A 23,329-nucleotide genomic window follows, 5' to 3' on the forward strand; every position below is an offset into this window, starting at 1 on the left:
CAATTTAGTTGGGTTTATGAGTTCTTTGCAAGCTATCGCAATGATTAGATGGATTTTCGTATGTTGTCACAAAAATATTTGTCTACAGAATGCAGTATGCTTTCTGTCTGAGCCTTTCGTGCAATGGCCTTAATTTTGGTACTTGGAGGTTTCATGCTACTCAGCTGCGAGTGAACATAAATCCGTCATGTCATACCGATTTAAGGGTTCTGCTGAGGAACATAGCACAGGAAAGTACTCAGCGAGTCTAATATTGGCAAGGCGCCAGAATTTTAAAGTATATTGAGCGGTTCAATATATGCGTCGGTGGAGAGGTTAGTACTCGCAGCACCGTTTCCTTGCAGAGTGACGTCACATGTGATGTAAGGTTTTACGATTTTAACCCTAAGTTAAAAACCACCATCAACATTAAGTCCCCTGCTTAGCACGGAACAATAGCACTATTGGGAGGTAAGCATGAGATGGTGACATACGAGAGTAAAATCGAGAGAGCAAGACGTGAGGAGATTGTCGAGGAAAATCAACTAACCTTTAGTGAAAGGTGTTAGAAGCCTGTGATCCTTGTGCCGGCGGATTTTGGATAGATTAAATTTGATCATGGGACGTTGTCACCGTTGGCTTGAAGTAGCGGATGGGCGACTTGGGCGCGATTTGGACGCAAATTAGCTTGGCGCGGCTTGGACGCGATTTGGCTTGGTTTGGGCGCGACTTGGCTCGGCGTGGCTTGGACGCGACTTGTCTAGGCGTGGCTGCGGCTTGGCTTGGCTTGGATGCGGCTTGGGCGCGACTTGGCTTGGCTTGGCTTGGACGCGACTTGGCTAGGAGTGGATGTGGCTTGGCTTGGCTTGGATGCGGCTCGGATGCAGCTTGGTTGGCTTGGGTGCGACTTGGCTTGGCTTGGCGCGGCTTGGCATGGGCGCGACTTGGATGCGGCTCAGACGCGGCTTGGCTTGGGCGGAAATCTTGGGTGTGTAGATGGTGGCGTTTTCTTGGCCGCGGATTGGTAACGCCATGGAGCTTTTCCTCCGCGAGCGGTTGCCTTTTTCGTGCATAGTTTAAACAAGAAACCTTTTTCCGTCCTAATTCCAAAAGTGTTGTGCTTATAAAAGGAAACCTTCTTTCACCCAAACTCCAAAGTAAGATACATATAAAGGGTGTCGCGCCTCTTGTATTTTTTATAGTATTGGTTTTGTTTCCACATCTCCAGGTTAGCAACGAAGCAGAAAAGTAGGCGAGCGTATTCCAGGTATGTGTTTCGAAGTTTTCTCTCTTCTTCTTTTTTTTGTCGGCGCAAACCCTAGCCATAAATATATTCTCCATGAACCCGTAGAAGTAATTTTGTATGAATGATTCTTCCTTGCTAGCAGTATCATAGTAATATTAGTCATCGCGTCGATGGTAAGAAAAACCAAGTATTACGTAAAATGTGCGTGTGTGAATAGGTTGTCGTTTTCTTCTCGTGAAAGCCTAGTTTCAGGGTTTCGTTTTCCTTTTGTGGCCGTGAGAAAACATCCCTCTTTTGGTCGCAAGCATGTTCCCGTAGCTCGACCCAGGTTGTACTTTCCGCGACGTTGCTTGTTTCCCGCGGTATTGCTTAGTTTCGGCCAAGAGTGCGACATTCACATACCTCCCATTGAGCGGCATCAGTCCCCATTCTTTTTAGTCGTGAATTCCATGACATGTAGCCAAAGATAAATTTCCGCGGCGAATGTGTTTTTGTTCATAACCAATTTTTTTAAGACTTTATGTACGTTTTTCTCCAAGATAGTAATTCTTTGTTGCTTCGTTGTAGTTACTTCGGGATCATAAAGAATTTTGTTAAGATGTCAACCAAGAAAAGTCTTGCTACTATCCCGAAAAGCGTCGGCAACTCCAAGCCAAACATAAATGATAAATTTTTTACAAGGTCTTCTTCACCTAGAAAACTCATCCCAAGTATGTGGAACTTCTTCTGGCCGGTTCAGAAAATGAAGGAGAGGTCCAGTCGGTTCGGCCGGGGCGCATAATACGATTTTGCTTGCAGAGGAAAGAGTATCCTGCTTCTCCCATCGACTTCAAGATCTGTCAAGTCCATTGCGTTCTTTTGAGAAGTGGATGAAATTTATGATAAGCCAAGACGGTGTGAGGGCCAATTTGACCAAAGCACAAATCATTGGAGCTGTCACGGCTTCTGCAACGGTAGGAAAGACACCCCGGGCTTGATCATATTTGTCTCCAGATGGTGACCAGATACTCATACCGCCATATGTAGGTGGGGTGAAATGGCCATCTCTTTGGATAGTGTAGCTATCTTGCTGAACCTTTCCAAAACAGGGAATCTTGACATCACGTTATCCGACGATGGAGAAGAAATATGTGCCACTCTCTTCGAGAAGTCAGAAGGATTCGTTCGGAAGGATTACGAGAAAAAGTTCTTCTACAACTGGTGGGTGTCTGAGTGGTTTCCTGATGAGCCGGAGTCGGACCTATCTTTAGACGACACTCTCCATGTTGCTGCATTTTTAGCACTGTGGATTTCCAGAGATATTTTTGATGACGGCTCTGGTAAAAAGGAGATAAGGCGAGGGCTTATTAAATTTGCCATCAAACTGGTGAAAGGCGTCGTTCTTCCTATCGGCGGTTTGTTTCTTAGTTCTTTGTATACCCATTTGGATCATCTGGTCATGGATATGTATGCTTCGAATGGTTATATGAAGGTGGACTCGTATGTCCACGTCCCTTTCCTCCAGGCATGTCTGTGGGAGCATTTTACAAAATATGCTCCCAAACCGTTGGCTCCACTTCCTGAGTCCTGCGGCGGCTCTCGAATACTGCGCTGGTCTACTAAGCGTCCGAGATATGGAGTGAAGCTCACTGATTTTCTTGACAATGCCTATGTTGTTAGTTTTCGTCCCTGGGCTGTGGTTCATTCGTCAATAGTTCAGCCGAACACTTTCGCCGCTGCTCCGAACTTGACTTTGCTTTCTTCCGGAGAGAATACAAGTGTTGGAGAAATCATATTTATGCGGAGTTGCATCCCTGGACACGTGCCATCTTTCTTCCGAGGATGTTGCAAGGCGGTCCCTTATAATATTGACAATGCGGCTCGGAATATGGGTTTTGACCAAGGGGTCCCATTTATTCATCAACCAGTTGCTCCGGAAGAGTTTTTGCTAGCTGTTCTTAATGCCCGTGTCCTCGCGCCAGGTAAAAGACTTCCTTTCTTGCTCCTGATCGAAGTTCAGCGACAACCCCTAGGTACAACAAGTTCTAGCAGGATGAGTATCTCTCCATCCACGGGTTTGCGGTAGATATTGTGGAGAATACTCATGGTAAACCTTCCTCTATGACTTTAGCGGAGCATCCGCTGTTGAGAGAACCTTTTTACGATAAGCGAAAGTCTCCTAGTCTGGATGCGGGCCATTCCCAGAAAAAGGAACGAAGGTCCAAAAACCATGCGGGTGGTTTTCGGTCGGATACGGAAGTTCCCGTGACCTTCAATTCTTCCAACATACGGGTATGTACGACTCCCTACTAACTTTGACTGATTTACGCAAGTCTTCTGTTTTTGTTGTTGAACATCTTTTCTTCTTTCGCAACTCAGGGTCTTGACAACACAAACGCCTTTGCTAGGCTTGCACAAAAGTTAGCTAATAAGTTTCCTGAAGATGCAGAAGAATCCGAAGAAGAGGAAAGCTCGGGATCCAGCAGTGATGGCGAAAGTGCTTATGAAAGTAACGCTGAATCTTTCTCCGGCGAGTCCGCAAATGAGTTGGTAAGTTTCCGTATTTTCCTCCCCTTTCTTCTTTTTGCTTTTGAAACAAAACTAAATTGTAATGTTGCAGGGAGGAATTGTTTCTGAAGATGGCCTTGAGGTGGAGACTCGCCACGATGAAGGTCCAACCGTGGAAGCCGCACCTATTGGTGATTTGGAAATGAATGTTGATAACGCTGAGACCCAGATGGTGGAACGTACTCCAGCAACCATTGGCGCAATCGTAGTCAGGATTCCTTTGTCGGTCAATTCGGTTGCGGGCGCCATTTTTATGCCTCCATATTTGACTCCTCACAAAGACCATGTGTTGATTAAAGGCTTCAGTGTACCAGCTAAGCATGCGTAGTTGTATACCAGGGTATGGGAAAAATATAGTCATATTGCCACGACCAAAAAACTCACTAGCCGATTTGCATTGGTCAAGCGTGTGGAAGAAGTTCTATCCTCAATTCACCATATACGCAACGTGAATGGCCACACCGTTTCCGAAGATGTGGTCTCAAGCTGGAAGTTTCACCGGGATACGTGTGTAGATTTTGAGTTTAATGCCTCATGGTTCTGCAAGGGCTTTTCTGAGATCCAAAGACTGCAGGCTGAAACGGTTGATGGTCCTTCCGCGGATTTGATTAATCATCAGGAGAAAGAAGTTGATAAGTTGTCCCAGGAGTTGGAGAAGTTATCTCAGGAGTTGAAGCTGAAGCAGGCGGCTCTTCAAAACATGAAGGACGCTTTCTCCAAGAAGAACGAGCCGTTGTTGAATGATTTCCCTTGGGCGTTTTATTTTCCGAACTTTCTTTCCTTGGTTTTTTTTTGAAAGGTGAAGAAACGCCTAGTTTATGGTTTGGTTTTTCCTGGTTTTTGGATTGATAGATGATTGCCTTTATGAGAGTTTTGGATTATTTTGGAACAATGGTCTTTTGATATGTTAACGTCTGAATTGCAAGTGTAAGTAGCAAATCATTTGGGAAAATTGTGAAATCGTGAATATTGCATGACGGTGGAAAGCATGGGATAAAATTTGGGAATAACATGGTGTTTGGTTTCAACGCGGAAACCCAAAGTAATCGGTTATGTATTTTGCCTGTCCAGACTTGCTTGCTTTTATGATCCCTTCCAAAAAAACGGATCCCAGGGCGTAAGTCCGCCTTTCATGGGCGACGTCGTGTTGCCCGCGAAAAGTCCCCAGTTGTTCCCCGTCGTGTGATTGTTGATAATTATTGATAACTGAGCCGTCGATCCTGAGCGGATTGTTTGCTCCCATCTTTCAAGACCTGAGTTGAAAGATGAAATCTGGAATTGGAAATTGATATTATAACTGAAAGATTAATTCTCCACTGTGGTCGCCAATTGTTTGTGGGTGAAAACCGTTTCTACTGATTTCGGTAATTTCGTGTGAGTTCGGGTGAGAAACAAATCTAAACCCAAAACAATGTACTGCACGGGACTACTTTTGATTCGAGCGATCAATATATTCAACCCTGGCCTAAACCGAGAAATGGCCGTTCCAGGTTTGCTTCGGTCACAAAGTGAAGGAGAAGGGTTGGTCTTAGGAAGAGAAGCGAAGAAAGTGTTGAGGCCAGAATAGTTGATTCTGGAAGTGAGGGTGTTTTGCGACTTGTATCCGAAAGTTGAACTGGGGAGTTGAATGGAAAGCTACCAGGTGATTTCTGGATGTGTATTGTTCTCCTGACCAAAACTTGTTTTTTGGTGGAAATAGGTGAAACCTATTTATACAAGCCGTAATGAAACGTACCCTGGCCTCGTAAGAAGTGGAAACGGTTGAGTAATGGAATAAAGTGGTAACGGGTAACGCCTGGAATTGATGTTTCCATAATGAAGAAAATGTTTCACCATTACTTCTTGTATTAACTAACCGCCTCACTCTTATGACATTTTCTTGTAAGGGCGTATTGCACGCCGCACGCTGTAAACCGTCAGACCAATACCCTGATGAGTATCCCCCAGTTTGTGACATGTTTTGATGTCTCGTGTGTTTTCGTGGAAAATGTGTAGCAGGTTGCTACGTGTGGCATGGTGACATGCCAGTATCCGTGGAATAGCGACATGCTAGCAGCTGTGGCATGGTGGCATGCCAGTAGTCGTGGCATAGCGACGTGTTGGCAGCTGTGGCATGGTGGCATGCCCGTAGCCGTGGCATAGCGACGTGCTAGCAGTTGTGGCATGGTGGCATGCCAGGAGCCGTGGCATAGCGACGTGCTAGCAGTTGTGGCATGGTGGCATGCTAGTAGCCTTGGCATAGCAACGTGCTAGAAGTTGTGGCATGGAGGCATGCCAGTAGCCGTGGAATAACGAAGCTGTGGCATGGCGGCATGCCAGTAGCCGTGGAATAGGGACGTGCTAGAAGATGTGGCATGGCGGCATGCCGGTAGCCATGGCATAGCGACGTGCTAGGAGTTGTGGCATGGCGGCATGCCAGTAGCCGTGGCATAACGACGTGCTAGCAGCTGTGGCATGGTGGCGTGCCACTAGCCGTGGCATAGCGACGTGCTCACAGTTGTGGCATGGTGGAGTTCTAGTATTCGTGGCATGGCGACGTGCTAGAAGCTATGGCATAGCTGCGTGCTAGCAGCTATGGCATGGCGGCATGCCAGTAGCCGTGGCATGGCGGCATGCCAGTAGCCGTGGCATAGCGACGTGCTAGCAGTTGTGGCATGGCGGCATGCTAATGTAATTTCAAAGTTTTTGTAGTAATATGATTCGTTCAAGACTTGTGAAAGCGGATTTTTAGATTTTTTAATAAATTAAAATAGCGACCTAAATTAAAAAGATGTTATGAAAATTATGGAGAGAATGGGACTAGGATTCCACCATTGGTTGATATTAGTGATTTAATAAAACAATAATTATGCAACTCAACATTCAAATTGATTCTAATAGTATTGCCTAGACATGTAGATTTCCAAAAGAATAGATGTTAATCCAAGCATAGAATATGAAAACCCTAAAGCAAGCATATTTTATCAAGAGAAAATACATCTAACTAATCAAAATCATATAAATAAATTTTAGTTCAATGCAAAAATCATAATAGAGTTGTTGTAATTAATTAATAAAAATATATCACTTTTACCGAAACAACAGCTTCCTCCATAACCCCAAGGATTGGGTTTAGCTCATCATTTTGGAAACGCGCTCAAAAGTTGATTTCATTGCTCAAAGTGTTTACAAATGATGAATTGGAGAAAAAATATTAAAAATTGGGTGTTTGCAACGTTTTTAATTGTTGCAAAACACTGTTACATAAAACGATAAAAGCCAGCTGTCGCTGTTCAGCTTCTACGACCCCCGCCTCTGTGTCGTTATCACTGTTGATAAACGACTGTCTTCGTGAGTCTGTTCTTCGTGTTCTTCAGTTCTGCAGCAGCAGAAATGGTGTTCTCTGCAACTCGATTTTTCGGCTCTGTGATGCTCTGTAACTCTCCCAAACTCTCTATCTCCTCACTGATACCCAAGACACTCTTATTTATACTGTGAAGCCAATCTTAGGTCGACAATCATCTCAATTACTCCAAAAGATCTTTGCAGTTAATGAAAGTATTTCACGAGAGTATTTCCTCTCCATTTTCACATGTCTTCTGAGTTGTATGGTATATCCAAATCTTCTCATTTAATTGAGCCAAACAATGAAGAGAATATCTTCAATTAATTCCGTGAATAATTCCTTCCCTGTTTTCGAAAATATCCAAAAATATATGATTTCCTTCCATTCAAGACACGTACAAAATCTTATTATCATGGTAAGAAGATAATCATGTCTTAAAGATACAAATATCCCCATAATATCATGACCAGAATCACACACAGTTGAGATTTCTTTTCCGCCAAATATCTTTCCCGTGAAGAAGAAGATGGGTGCCCCCTATCCGGTCTTGGGGTGCGAATAGCAGATGCCATGAGGGGTGTCTCTGATCAGCTGCTTGGGTGCAAATATCCTTTGGGTACCCCTTATCATATGGGCACCCCTTATCCACAAGTGAGAGTCTGAATAACACGTTCCTTCCGGTGCGTTAGACGACTTTTTGAGCCGATCTTTCCGAGAATGTTTATTTCCAAAAATACCTAAAAACACATAAAATATCATAATAAGTACAAAAAATCGAGTACCAACAATACATGAAATTAAGGACAACGTAGACACAAAAATGTGTCTATCACATGCCAGTAGCCGTGGCATAGCGACGTGCTAGTAGCTGTGGCATGGTGGCGTGCCAGTAGCCGTAGCATAGCGACGTGCTAGCAGCTGTGGCATGGTGGCTTGCCAGTAGCCGTGACATAGCGACGTGCTAGCAGCTATGGCATAGCGGCGTGCTAGCAGCTGTGGCATGGCGGAATGCCAGTAGCCGTGGCATAGTGACGTGCTAGCAGTTGTGGCATGGTGGCGTGCCATTAGTCGTGTCATAGCGACGTGCTAGCAGCTGTGGCATGGTGGCGTGCCAGTATCCGTGGCATAGCGACGTGCCAGTAGCTGTGGCATGGTGGCATGTCAGTAGCCGTGGCATAGCGACGTGCTAGAAGCTGTGGCATGGTGGCGTGCTAGTAGCCGTGGCATAGCGACGTGTTAGTAGCTGTGGCATGGTGGCATGCCAGCATCCGTGGCATAGCGACGTGCTAGCAGTTGTGGCATGGTGGCATGCCAGTAGCCGTGTCATAGCAGTATGCTAGTTGCGGCGTTGCTGAAGTGTCGTGGACGGATTTGGTTGCAACTTTCCCAAATTAGCGTGTTGAAACCCTAATTGGCGCGTGTAGTATGTGCATGTGGCGAGTTTTGGGAGATTGCACGTTTTTGGGAAGCTAACACGTTTTGGGAAGCTAACATGTTTTCGGGAATCTAGCTTAGTATAGCGACCTTTTTTTGGGATCGTGGCAGGTTTGGGGCAACCTGATTGGTCGACGGGAAGTGGGGCCAGCATGATAGGGGCGTGTCTATACTTCCAACGCGCGGTGGCAGATTTGAAGCAACCTGATTGGTCGATGAAAAGAGGGCCGGCATGTTGAGGAGCGACCGCACTTTTAGCGCGCTGCGGCGAATTTGGTTGCCTAGCTTGGATAGGCATGGTTTCGACCAACGGGGTCTAGTATATGGCGCGAGGCGCAAAACCCTAATTTGCAATTTAGTTGGGTTTACGAGTTCTTTGCAAGTTATCGCAATGAATAGATGTATTTTCGTATGTTGTCACAAAAATCTTTACCTACAGAATGTTGTATGCTTTCTGTCTGAGCCTTTCGTGCAATGGCCTTAATTTTGGTACTTGGAGGTTTAATGCTACTCAGCTGCGAGTGAACATAAACCCGTCATGCCATACCGATTTAAGGGTTCTGCTGAGGAACATAGCACAGGAAAGTAATCAGCGAGTCTAGTATTGGCAAGGCGCCAGAATTTTAAAGTATATTGAGCGGTTCAATAAATGCATTGGTGGAGAGGTTAGTAATCGCAGCACCGTTTCCTTACAGAGTGACGTCACATCTGATGCAAGGTTTTACGATTTTAACCCTAAGCTAAAAACCACCATCAACACACCCAAAACCGAATCGAAAAGAAAATCATTTCTCTTTTTTTCTTCTCTCTTCTTCTTTCTTCTTCTCGTATGTCCTTCCTCTTCTCTTCCCTATTTGATTCAAATCTAGAGTTTTAGGTTCGTTTGTGGAGTGAATCATCGGAAAACTTATGGGAAACATTAAGAGATGATCGTCGGTGATGTTCCTGTGGTTGTAGAACTCGGGAAGGTGAAGTTGGAGTGTTGTTATGAAAAGAGAACTAGGGTTTTCTCCGTGAATCGTTGTTTGAGTTAGGAATTGAGAAATTAGAGTTGCGTGTTGACTGATTGGATGAATTAGGGTTACATATGAAGAGTAATTCGAGTTTGATCAAAGTTAGGGTTTTTATAAGAGGTTCAAGGAAGAGTTAGAAGATGAAGATGATGTAAAGGGGATTGAATTAAGGATGGGTTTTGTGTATTGAGAATAAAGAAGAATAATTGTGTATTCAACTTGGGGATTAGTTATAGAGAAGAAGTTTAATTAAAGAATTGAAGAGTTATGGTTTTGAGATATTGTTCTGTAGAGTTTCATAATAAGAAACTATTGATGACGTTGAGATTGATTGAACTCTGCAAGTCTAAGGAAAGATGGAGAAGATGAAATTGATGGTAGTAATTGATTTCATGGTCAGAGATGATAATTCTAGGGTTCAATAGTGGTGATTTGGGGAAACAGCAAATCAGAGGATGATGGTGTTTGGGGTAAGCCTTTAATTGTTTAACTTTGGTATTTTGAGTTGAACTGCTAAGATCCATTCAGTTTATATGTTTGTGGTTGTAACTGGGGTTGAGATGATTGGATAATGGAACTGTAAGTTTAGCTAGAAGTGGTGTTGATAATAATGGAATAATGTTGTTGAATCTGGTGGTGATATGGCATGTGGTGATGGAACTAATGGTTATGTATGGATTGAAGATGGTTGTAACTGAATTTTGATGGGGTTTAGGTCTGGTGGTGTAGGTGTGTATGTGAATGGTGATCGTAATAGATAAACTACGATTGTTTTGGTCGAATTAGATTGAGATGGAAATATGTAGTTGTAAAGAAGATATGGTTTGAATGGAAATGGTGTTGTTTTGCGGGTGGCAATTTTTATAAGTTGCATGTGATATTGAGTTGGAATGGCAAGACAATGATTTTATGACTGAGATTGTGATCTAGGTTTATGTTGGATTGCAGGGGATATGAATGAATGGGTTTGTTGTATGTATATAATTTTACAGTTATGGATGTTACAGGTTATAAGGATTATTACTATACAACTAGTGGTGCAAGTAATGTATACAAGACATAGAAGAGACTGTGGGGGTCGTGATATGAGATAGGTAGAAGTGGGAGTTGTTATATCTGCATGTGGAATAAGATGGAGATGGTGTATGTATTACAGAGTATAAGGTTGGTGGTAATGGGGATAATAATGTTTGAAGTTGTGACATTAGAGCTGGATCTGGTACTGGAGTTTTAAATGGTAGTGGTTCAGGTTGGATTGCAGTGTTGGTTGGATATAAGTTTAGAGAGTTGAGAATTAGAAGAGGTATGAACTGGTATAACAAGAATGAAATAAAGTCGGGTTGCAGAGTGTGTAGCTGTCGAGTGATTGGTTGAGATGAATGTAGAAAGAATGTTGCAGCTACTGCTTTTGCAGGTAAGCAGTGTTTGAAGTTGTAATTGAAACCTAAAGTTGTTTAGAAATAAATGTATTGTTTTTGAAATGATAAAATAGAAGATGAGAATGTAAGAAGTATAACTTAAGTGAAACTGAATTAGTATTGTTGCATGTTAGTCATCCCAGTCAGTCTAGCTGACCCACCTGAATCAGTCTTAGTGACTAAATTAACCCAGTCTTGACTCATTTGACCAGAATAGTTAGACTTTGACCTTGACTGTTGACCAGATCTTAGACATTGACTGATAGAGTCCCGTTGACTGTTAGGTCGACCATTAGAGACCGCCAGTTGACTAGATGGACCAGGCCTTATATTAATGGGACGGATCAATGGACTTGGGCTTAGGGCTAGTTATCCTAGATTGATGTTTGGACCTCGTATGGTCCGAATTAGTCTTTGACTCCTTCTGCAAAGTTGTATATCTTCATAAGACATATCTAGTGAACTATAGAATCTATCTTATCGAATTATAAAACCTTTAGATATGCAAGAGATGGATAATGAAAAGGTGTAAAGTCATAAATGGGCTTAGAACCATTAGGTAGACTTGTATGATTCTTGTATGAGCCATTTTGGCTAGATTCTTAGAGTGCTTGTATGATTAACAGTTAGTCTATTAACAACGATCGATTCAAAGGATGAACCAGTGGATCGTGGATCTCGAGGTAGGCGTGACTTGTCATCAAAAGAGGTGGGAATTTAGATTTAGCTCTTTTGTGATTATTGTTGTTTTCTTTTACAAAAGTTTATGTTTAACAAATTCATGCATTGCCTGATTGTGAATTCCATGCGTTGTTTTATTTAAAATTCCGAAAGTACCATTGTTTATTTTAATCTTTCCATGGTTTGGAAAGGAATTGTAATGCTTCTTTTGTCTTTATGAATTTTTGGGAAATAAGAATTTCCATTTGAATGCTTGGAAAATAAGATTTTCTATCTGTGGTATATAGGGTACTGCTCCTTCATTTATACCGAGCTTTTATTATCTAGGTGCGGGACGAGTCACCATATTATTATCTAGGTACGGGACGAGTCACCATATTATACATTGTTTGGAAGGAGTTAGTTCCATATACATGATTGTTTACCTCTGTGAATTGGTTGTGTTTAGTGTTAGGGAAAACATGAATTGTTTTCAAATCATTTCCAATGATTACATGATAATTAAATGTTATTCCTACTGGGAACCCCTTTTAGGGATGATGTGTTCACCCATTCCCACTTTCAGTTTCAGAGGCAGATCAGAGTTGCGCAGCGGAAGCTTCGAGGAGTTGAGTTCATTAGTTGATTAACTTCGGCTATGTTTATTATGTGAATATTGTATTTGTAAACCAAATGACTATTGTATATGTATCATTTATGTGGAGTTCTTATATATGTAAATTTCAGAGCGGGGCTGGTTTATGGGTTAAGTTTTGTAGCCATTTCTTAATTAAATGCTTAAGGATATGATTTAGATTATTAGCGCCTCTTTATTTAGTTAATATCTTGGATTAGTCAGCTGCTAGCTTTGGGGGCGCTACAAGGGGAGTAGCATTTCATATGAAGAAGTAAGAAGCTACAACGACAACATCATCCTTCCATTTGAGGTTAGTGATATTTGACTTGAACTGTTTCATTCCCTAACATATCTTTCAAGTCGTGCATATTGAAAACATAATTGCGAAGCATGAATGATTACACTCTAGTTAGAAGTAGTATTAAGGAATACAATACGAAGTATAATGCTTATCTTTTGAACTTCGTATATAAGACATCGACATAATCGTTTGAATGTTATTGTGATTATGTATGGGTATGAGGTGAATATTTCATCCTAGGAAACAATGTTTTACATTAGTTTAAAGGAAGTAAATTCATGAACTTGTTTCGTGAACCGAAAGGGAAATCGCTAGGCTTACTGGTATTGTTATTCATTGCATATCTTTTGAACTACCAATATGTTTGATTAGTATAACCGCTCATGAATTCTTTATGTTCTGGGTAAAACTATTCACAGGGCCTGACTTTTGTATTGATATGACTTTTATTAGTGAAATCGATCTTAAGTAATCACCTGATATGGTATGATCGATTTAGTGTTATTGGTATGACAAACTATAGGCAAAGGGGAACCGATACTATGAAGAGGTGCAACCTGTAAAGACCCTCAAGATCGTCAACACTATTTGACTGGTTTAGCGATAGTCAAGAGACGTTTTAGCCGATAATAATTCGATTAGTTTAACATGAACGTTAATTAATATGAAATAATCTAACAACGAACTAGCTACGAAACTACTATCGTTGAATAGGTCTCGAAAATTTAGGCGAAATGGACTACTCGAACGTGTCATTCGAACGTTGGACGAAGAAGATAGCATCATATTGATTTAAAAGGCAAATGAGTCATTTAGCAAATAGACCGACCTGGGCTTCTCGTAGCGAAGCGAGTGGGTGAAATAGTATTGTCCTTGGTCTTATCTAGATCATTTGAGAAGATAAACTCGATCTCATATCTTTTTCTTCCTCTTATCTTCTTTTCTTTTTCTTTCTTCTTTCTTTCTTCTTTCTCTGCTCCTCTTTCCCTGTTCTTTTTCTTCTGCGAGTTTTGAGAGTTGGTTTGAGAGAGAGTGACAATCGATGAGCTAGAGAAGATGAACGATAAGATGTTGATGATGTTAACTGAAATTGGGAGAAGAAGATTTTGATGCTGTTATGAATCGGAAGATAGGGTTTCGTTTATAGGTTACTGGTGAACACGAGATGAAGAAGATAAAGATGATTCTGTTAATCTGAGAAGATCAAATTAGGGTTTAATAAGGAATCAAGAGGTGAATCAGAGTGTTTATGAATGAAGACTGATTGGGTTGATGTTAATTTGTTGACCAGTAACTTATAAACAATACTCATCTCATCTTATAGTTCATCTTCTCTAGACCAATTGACGTGAAGCTGTTCTTATGAAGAATCACAGAACCAGGTAAATTAGAGTTTCCATAGTTTGATTGATTAGTTTGAGTTTGATTGATCAAATGATTAATTAGTGATGGGTTTTAATCAAGTATGAAGTTGAGATGTTCTATGAAGTTTAATCGGATTTCAGAGAAAATTAGGGTTCCACATGTTCTTCCCCAAATTGAGAAAGTATGGTTCTGTTTTAATTTTAAGGTTCTTTATTGAATTGATTGTAGAAAGATGGAGTTTGAATTGTAATGAGGGGTATAATAAATTGAATTAAAGGAATTGTTGTGCTGCTAGTTAATTGGTTATGTTGGTGAAATTTTATATTGATAGTTGTTGAGCTGAGGTGCAGTGTTACTTGAACTGAAGGTATGGGCGTGTGAATGTATAGAATGAACATAAGATGAGATGAGTATTATTTTAATTGGTGGTTGTGAATATAAGTTACAAGTAATGGGATTAGGTGACTGTTTCAGATAGCCGGAATGAGTAATGCAGGGTTGTTACTCAAATCAAGTGGTTCCAGCTATGAATTTAGTGTGGTTCAGCTGAAATGTTGATAATGAAGTGATAAAAGTAGAAATGGGATTAGTATTGTGGACAGTGATGGTATTGCTGTGTTGTGTTTGATTGTGCAAGCCATATAAGAGCTCATATTGATTATACGATTTCAGTTCAGTGGAGTGAGGTTTAACTCTGTCTTTGCAGGTGGATAGTTTCAAGTTACGAGGTTGTTACAGTATGTGAATGAGAAGGCAGTGGATGTTTGAGATGAAATATCTTGGAATTGGAACTGTAATTGGTGGTGTAGGCTTGTAACTGTTGGATTCAAAATAGTAGTTGAGATTTGGAGTTGTATTGTGTAATCACAGTGATATAGAAGAGATGATGTCGCTATATTTGTTTGTGCAATGAACTGAGTTACATGAGTTGTAGAAGTTTGATTGTGCAGACATGAATGTAATGAGTTATAGGAATGAAGGTTTGATGAGTTTGTGGAGTTGAATCTCTTGTAGAAGCTTAGAGCTGCAACTGCAGGTAATTAAGCTATATTTGTGTTTGTAATATGATTCTGAAGTTTACTTAAGAATATATGAGTTGAAGTTGTATTGAGTTTTGATTTGTGTAAGAGTATTAGCCTGAGTTCTTTCAGCTTAGCTGACTCGACCGTGTTTTTCTGACTGAGTTGAATCGTTGACTCACCGAGTTACTTGTATTGACCTGAGTTGATCAATTGACCTGACCTTGTTGACTTTGACCTGACTGGACTTTGACCTAGGCTTAGACGTTGACTGTTGTTGACCTGTGACCGTTAGTTTGACCGTTAGTGATTGTTAGTTGACTCAGATGGACTGGATTTTAGTTAATGGGCCTGTTTAGAGAACTTGGGCTTGGAACTAGTTATCCTATGTTGATGAACTGGACCTCTGTAATCTGAATTGACCTTTGGTTTCTTCTACAAAGATGTATATATTTTTAAGACTTAGCTATTGGACTTTAGAATCAACCTAACTGAATTAGTAAACCTGAGATTTGAGAAAGATAGATAATATAAAGGTGTAGAACCATTAGAGAGAACTATATGATTCTTGTGTGAGCTTTTTGGCTATATTCTTAGAGTTTTTGTGTGATTAATAGTTAGTCTGTATTAACAACGATCGATTCAAAGGATGAACTGGTGGATCGTGGATCTCGAGGTAGGCGTGGCTTGTCATCAAAAGAGGTGGGAATCTATATTTAACTCTTTTGTGATTATTGTTGTTTTCTTTTACCAAAGTTTATGTTTAACAAATTCATGCATTGTCTGGTTGTGCTTGCACTGCATTGTTTAACTTTTATTTACGAAAGTTCTGTTATTTTCTTTAATCTTTCCATTGCTTGGAAAGGAATTGTAATGCTTGTTTGTCTGTATGAATTGTTTGGGAAATAAGAATTTCCATTTGATTGCTTGGAAATGAGAATTTTCATCTGTGGTATATATGATACTGCTCCTTCATTTATATTTACATGAATTCGAGTTTTTATGCAATTACTAGGTGCGGGACAAGTTACCATATAGCTATCTAGGTGCGGTACGAGTCACCATATTATATATTGTTTGGAAGGAGTTAGTTCCATATACATGGGTGTTTACCTATGTGAAATTGGTTGTGTTTTAGTGTTTAAGGAAAACATGAATTGTTTTCAAATCATTTCCAATGATTGCATGAAAGTTAAATGTTAATTCATACGGGGGACCCTTTTTGGGGATGATGTGCTCACCCATTCCCACTTTCAGTTTCAGAGACAGATCAGAGTTTTGCAACGAAAGCTTCGAGGAGTTGAGTCTGTTAGTTGGTTTACTTCGGCTATGTTTATTAAGTTGCATATTATATTTGTAAACCAAATGACTATTGTATATGAGAGAAGTTCTTGTATATATATATATTTCTGAGCGGGGTTAGTTTTGGATTAAGTTTTGTAGGAGATTTCTTAATTGAATGTTTAAGTATTTGAATTATATTCGTGCTGCCTCTTTATTTAGTTAATCTATTAGATTAGTCAGCTGCTAGCTTTGGGGGAGCTACACAACCGATCACAAGAGGGGAATCGATACCTGTAAGAGGTGCAACACGTTTTTAGTAGATGGGGGAACCGATCCTATGAACATGTGCAACAAGTTTTTAGTGAAAGAGGAACCGATCCTATAAACATGTGCAACAAATACAAGTAGTTACCATAAGTATGTGGGGAACCGATCCTAGTACTTAGTCAACCAAATTTTTGGAAAGCTAGTGTGACTATGCACAATACTTGCATGGAGGTAGAACCGAATATTGTTTTGGTAGAACCGAGAAACCCATGATTTCTGATTGAGTGTTCTTAATTAATCACATAGTTCTTGAAAGTCAGATGAACCAATTCCAAACTCGTTTGGAAGTGTCGCAAATCAGTTTCAAGTTTGTAAGTATGAAAGAGGACTTACAAAGTAAAGATGTCGACATACTTTGAACATGTGCAGTAACGCTTATCTTTTATTGTTCAAAGATATTCCTTAATAAATAAAGGAAAATCCCGGATCGAAAAATAAGTTGAGGTTTTTAATTTTATTTTTGGAAAAATGAAAATTGGTAATGTGCATTTACTAACTGGAGATTTTCTAAAAGATTTTCGGTCAATATTTGGACAAGCCATTTCCAGCTATTATGGAAACCAAATCTAGAATATATTGCATATCTTGAGAATATTTTCGGTTTTGAAAATTCCTTGGTGTCCAAACTTCCTTGGTCTTTAAATACCAAAGTTTTCATTTCTAGCAAACTAATCGTCAGATCCAGCAAAACTACCTAATTGTGTTGTTACTGGTGGAGCCGCCTATTCGGAGAGGAAAGTAACCTAATTAGGAGAAATCTATTACGGCCGCTCAGTTTAAATACTTCTTTGGAATTGAGAAGCTCTATTAGTACCGTTGGTGGGAAACTAGATAATTGCGGTTTATTATTAGTTTTCGATTGATTTGATTGACTAACGGTTGTTGAACTTTGATTGCACCTAGTTTGTTTATGCTTGAGAATCTTCTGATATAAGATTCACTCAAACTAGAACGAAGTTTCGACGGGGATCTTTATATTGTTTGTAATTCTAATGACGTCTTGTGATAATCCATTGTTAACAGACTCTGTTACATGCGTGATTGATCACAAGAGATTCAAGTTGATTGTGTGCAGGTGTTTATTGAAGATCTAAGAAGACTTGGAGATTTTTTATTTGGGTTCATAATCTTTGGTGTGAACAATACTTGTTCCGATTAAAGAGTATTCAACTATAATCAGTTTATCCTTGTGGTAGATTGGATTGATTAGTTGAGTAGATCGGCATCAATACGTTTCTTTTTTATTCAAAGTATTGATTGCAAAATCTAGACGATTACTTCGGTAATTGTTAGTAGATAGATCTAAGGACCTGACAAAGGAGTTTATTGAGATAAACAGAAGAGCCTTTTGTCGAACTCACATCACTTGGTTGAAAAGAGTTGATACCAAACAGATTTGTTGTTCCTTTACTGTTTGGAATACGAACCAAAGGAGTTGTTCCAAGTACGTGACTTATTACAAGTTGGAGGAGAGGGAATACAGACGGAACTAGGTGAACTATAGGTTTAGTTGCTTTGTCTCAACTATACGAAGTTGGTTTGATTTTGTATATCGGCTTAATCCTGAGAGTATTCAATTATGGACAAGGTCTTGGGGTTTTTCTGCATTTGCGGTTTCCTCGTTAACAAAATCTTGTTGTGCCATTTACTTTTATTTTCTGCATTATAACTGTGTTATTATAATTAAAGTAAATTGCACTTTGTACGTTAACATGGCATTTGATATTGATCCCATTGGTTTCGGTTATTTCCGCACCTTTTATCAAGTGATCACTTTGTTGTTGTATTTCCTCGATTCCATATCCATAGACAATCACACAAAGTGCATTGGTTTTCTCCACTTGCCTTTGATATTTAATTCACGAGTTAGGCCAGTTCGGACTAACCCTATATCAAGTGGACACTGTGTTGAAATATTCCTTGAGTGATTGTATCTCCAAGAGGTTTATACACAGTGGGTCTTGTATAGGTTGTGATCAAAATAAAAGATTGTGGTGTATTTGGGAACCCTCGTCTTTTCAGGTATGAGTGAAGATTTCATCCTAGGAAACAATGTTTTACATTTGTTTAAAGGAAGTAAGTTCATAAACTCGTTTTGTGAATCGAAAGGGAAATTGCTAGGCTTATTGGTATTGTTATTAATTGCAAACCTATTTTGAATAACCAATATGTGTGTTTAGTATAACCGCTCATAAACTTGTTTATGTATTGATAGATGCATTTTTGTGTCTAATTTGTCCTCAATGTCCGTATTGTTGGAACTCTATTTTTGTACTAATATTGTGTTTTTATGTATTTTTAGGAAATAAACATTTTTGGAAAATTCGGCTCGAAAAGTTGATTTTGGCACCCGGAGGACAAGTGTTATCCGGACTCTCGCTTTTGGATAAGGGGTAACCTAATTACTAAGGGCCACCCCCAGGTCACCCCCAAGGCAGCTGCTATTCGCACCCCTACTATGGATAGGGGGCTACCAGTTTCTTCCCCATTTGAAACGATTTTGGCGGGAAATTTCTATACAGTTCTGGCAGAATTTCGATCGTCAAAATGAAGGGGTTATGGGTCGATTCAATGGCTGAAATTTGGTATAGATATGTGATATAGGTTAAGGAACATAGTATGGGTGACATGATCGATCAAATTTGGCTGGAATTTTCGGTATGATTCACACACCCAAAACAGAGCACGTGTACTGTAACACGAGCAAAATTGAAGTTCTTGTGTGCATGGGGGAGTTCTGCTGGCGTTGGAAGAGTGTTGAGGCGTGAATATGTCATTTGGGAGCGTGCAGGATCAAAGTTAACGCGTGCATGGGATTAAAAATGGAAATTTTCGTTATTATTGGCAGCCGAGAATATTTGGATTAAATGGAGAATATATGCAATCAATGGTCGGATTTTTGGCTCCAATTCACTATGAATACAAGGCAAAACAGTTTGGGAAAGGTTAGCAAGTTTGGAGAGTCTTTGGGATAGTTTAGGAGTCGAGAAGAATCAATACAAGAGTACACAGCGAAAAGCTTCCTGCTGGTGCAAGGAAGAACACGAAGAACATTAGACAGTAAGAGAAAGTCGTTGAAAAGTGTCGCTTAAGTGCGACAGTTTCCAATTCCTTTCTCGCGACTTAGGAACAACAGCACTTCTGTTGTATCGTTCTTTTTGAACGCTTTATATGCGTCGCAAACACTGTTGTAAACCTTTTTTCTCCATTTTCTCTTGATTGTAAACAACTTTTGAGTATCAATGAATCAATTTGAGAGGTTTTTCATCATGAGTAGCTAAACCCAGTCCCAGGGGTGACGGAGGAAGCCTTTCTCGCAATATTTATGTGGTAATTTTTATTTGATTAATTTTTGCAATATTTATATATGATTAATTGCATTGAAAATAAATGATTTAAATGGTTTTTATTAATCAAATATATTTTCTCTTGATAATACATGCTTAGTTTTATACTCTTGATGTATTATGCTTGCGATTAATCTTTGATATTTTGAGAATCTGCTTTTGGCAATAGTTAGAATGAAAACAATTATTAAATTTGCATAATAAAAAATAAATAAAACTACATAAAAATTGTTGAATGGTGGAATCATCACCCCTATTTTCTCCATAAAATTTATATCACTTGTTAATTGAATTTTCTACATTTCTAAATTATTTAAATCTAAAAAAAAAAATTATTCCCTTCACAAGTTCGAAAAGAACCCGTTTTACCACTATCTACAACAACTTTGAAAAAACATCAAATTTTTGGCGCCGCCGACGCGGACCTGTGCTTAGGTAGATTTTTTTTTTTTTAGGTTTATTATTTTTTTTTCCTTTTTACGTTTCTTTTTGTCTTCGATTTGCAGGTTCGAAGTGGAGTACTAAGGACCTTGGAAGGAAAAGCTTAGAGCGAAAGGAGCGAAAGAGGAATTTCTTTTTTTTGTTGTTTTATATATAGAAAAGAGAGAAAAAAAAAGAGAGATTTTTATATTTTTTTTAGGTTATTTTTTCTTTTTCTTTTGCACTTTACTTTATTTGGACTTTGGACTGGAGTCTTGGACTTTATTATTTTTTTTTTAAAAAACCCTACGGAAGGATAGTTAAATACAAACTGTGTGCAGGGAAGGACGGTGATTACAATATCACCTCGGCCCCTCGGGTTCGCACACGGCATAGGAGTCGTGGGCCGAGTCGACGAAAACGGTTCATCCCCCGTCTGGTACGGGAGGTAAGTCCAATCGAAACACTCGCGAATCTCCTGTAAGCGAGTTACTGTATTCCTTAAGGTGATCATTGATTGATGACGAATTTGGACTGTCTTTATTTTCCTAGTAAAGGGCAAGTCCTGGCCTAAACAAGATAAGGGTTCGGATTTCATCACCGCTCCCTTCTTGCTCGTTTTAGGAGAACAAAACCTAACGCGAACCCAAGCTTTAAAATCTGATTAGAAAGAGACCTATAAGGTATCGATCTTGTTAGGAAAAATTTTCGAAGGATATTGGTTATTCTTTTAGCATACTTCGAAGTTCATGACGGTTTCTGTGAGTTGAATGCGTGACTGCGCCGCCTTGTACTGCGGTGAAGCCTTGGGTATCAAATCTCCACTAAGCTTCCCTCGCCTCGATTCAACTTACTTTGACTCGGATTGATTCCATAGGGGTTTGCTTAAATTGTAACGAATTCCCTTTCGAGATATAGAAGCTAGTCTAGAAACAATCTAAGTGAGCCATCATGCTTGTTGTTTGCTAGAAATCTCTAGGTTTGCTGTGGTAAAGTCGAGTCAGCCTGCTGTGTGATTGCTAGAACCTTCCTGTTAGGATTTTTATTTCTTTTTGATTTTTTTTAGTGTATGCCCGATTTTGTTAATAGGGCTTGGAAAAGAGATACTCTAGGTCGTCTGATTAGTGATAGACCTAGTAGTTCTTCTTGTGGAGGCGGGGAGCTCGAAGACTCTTCTTTAGAGATCCCCGTTTTTGGAAACTTCAGTTTTGAGAATCTGCGTCTTTGTGAAGAAATTTCTCTTAGTCCTTTGGTAGTGCCAGAAATGGCAACTTTAAAATCTTTATTGAACCCAACTAGGACCTCTCGTCCGTCTTGTATCAAGTTAGCTGAAACCGAGGCAAATTATGAACTCAAACCTGGGACTTTACAGATGCTCCCAACCTTTTTAGGAAAAGAGAATGAGAACCCCTATTTTCATGTTAAGGAATTTGAGGAAGTATGTAGTACTCTGAAAATTAAAAACCTTAGTGATGATGCACTGAAACTTAGGTTATTCCCCTTTTCCTTAAAAGATAAAGCCAAATCTTGGTTGTATAGTTTGGATTCTGAGTCAATTGAAACCTATGAACAAATTACATCTGCCTTTATACATAAGTTTTTCCCAAGGCACAAAACATCGTCTATTAGGACACAAATTTGTACTTTTGCTCAACAAGAGGGAGAATCTTTATATAGGTATTTAGAAAGGTTCAATGAATTAATTTCTCAATGTCCTCATCATGGTTTAGAGAAGGTTAGGTTAGTTCAGATCATCTACGAGGGTTTAGACTATTCAACAACGACCATGGTTGAGTCCTTATGCACAGGTCACAGGTGGGTTTGAGAATAAAACTGTTGATGAGGCGATGACATTTTTGAATGAAATCGCCAATAAGACCCAACAATGGGAAAATAATAGGGAACCCCAGAAAATAATTCTTCTAAGTAGAGGAAATGTCAATAGGGTAGAAGGATCCTATGAGTCAGATGCTAAAATAGCAGCCATAGCCAAAAGGTTAGAAGCGTTGGAATTAGGTCATTCTAGTGGTACTAGTGGTATAATAGAGCCTTTTTGGGAAGACCATACTGTTGAAGAGCAAGCCAATGCTCTTTATAACAACACTAGATTCGATAACCGTCAGAAGTTTGACCCTTATTCAGAAACCTATAACCCTGGCTGGAGAAACCATCCCAACCTTTCTTGGTCTAAGGGACACAATCAAGGTCAGTCTAGTAACTCTCAAGCTCCCCCAGGTTTTGGCTATCCTAAGAATCCTTCAACCCCGGAACAGTTTCAGAACCCTTTGGATAAGAAGATTATGAGTTTAGAAGAGTCTCTTGCTTTGTTAACTCGTAACACTATGCAGTTTCAACAATCTGTTGCTCAAGGTATGGAAGAAAATAAGAGAATAGGTCAGGCTAACTCTCAGGCTATTTCCGAGTTGAAAACCCAGGTTAGTCATATAAATGAGTCTTTGAGGGAAAAAGGTAAGTTTCCTAGTCAAACTCAACCCAATCCTAAAGCAGAGAAATCGTACAATCATGTGAACTCTATTACAACCCTTAGGAATGGAAAGAAAGTTGACAATAAGGTTGCCATGCCTGATAGTGAACAGGCTGTAGTTCACCCTTATGAGCCAGAAAATGAGAAGACTGATAGAGTCTCCAAAGAGACCAATGAGGGTCCTGATGAGCCCGGCTTTGTTCCCAGAGCCCTGTTCCCCCATCTGCTAGTTCCGACTAAGAGGGAGTCCAACTTTAATGATATATTGGAGGTTTTTAAGCAGGTTAATATCAACCTTCCATTATTAGATGCAATTAGGCAGATTCCCTTTTATGCCAAGTTCCTTAAGGACTTGTGTACGCGAAAGCGTAAGCTCAGTGTCCAGAAGAAGCCTTCATAGCTAGTCATGTGAGTTCTATTATTCAGAATACCACTACTCCTAAGTATAAAGACCCAGGGTCCCCTACCATTGCTTGTACAATAGGTAAGTACCGTGTTGATAAAGCGTTGCTTGACTTAGGA

The sequence above is a fragment of the Papaver somniferum genome, chromosome 11 (genome assembly GCF_003573695.1).
Source record: "Papaver somniferum cultivar HN1 chromosome 11, ASM357369v1, whole genome shotgun sequence".
Classification (NCBI taxonomy): domain Eukaryota; kingdom Viridiplantae; phylum Streptophyta; class Magnoliopsida; order Ranunculales; family Papaveraceae; genus Papaver; species Papaver somniferum.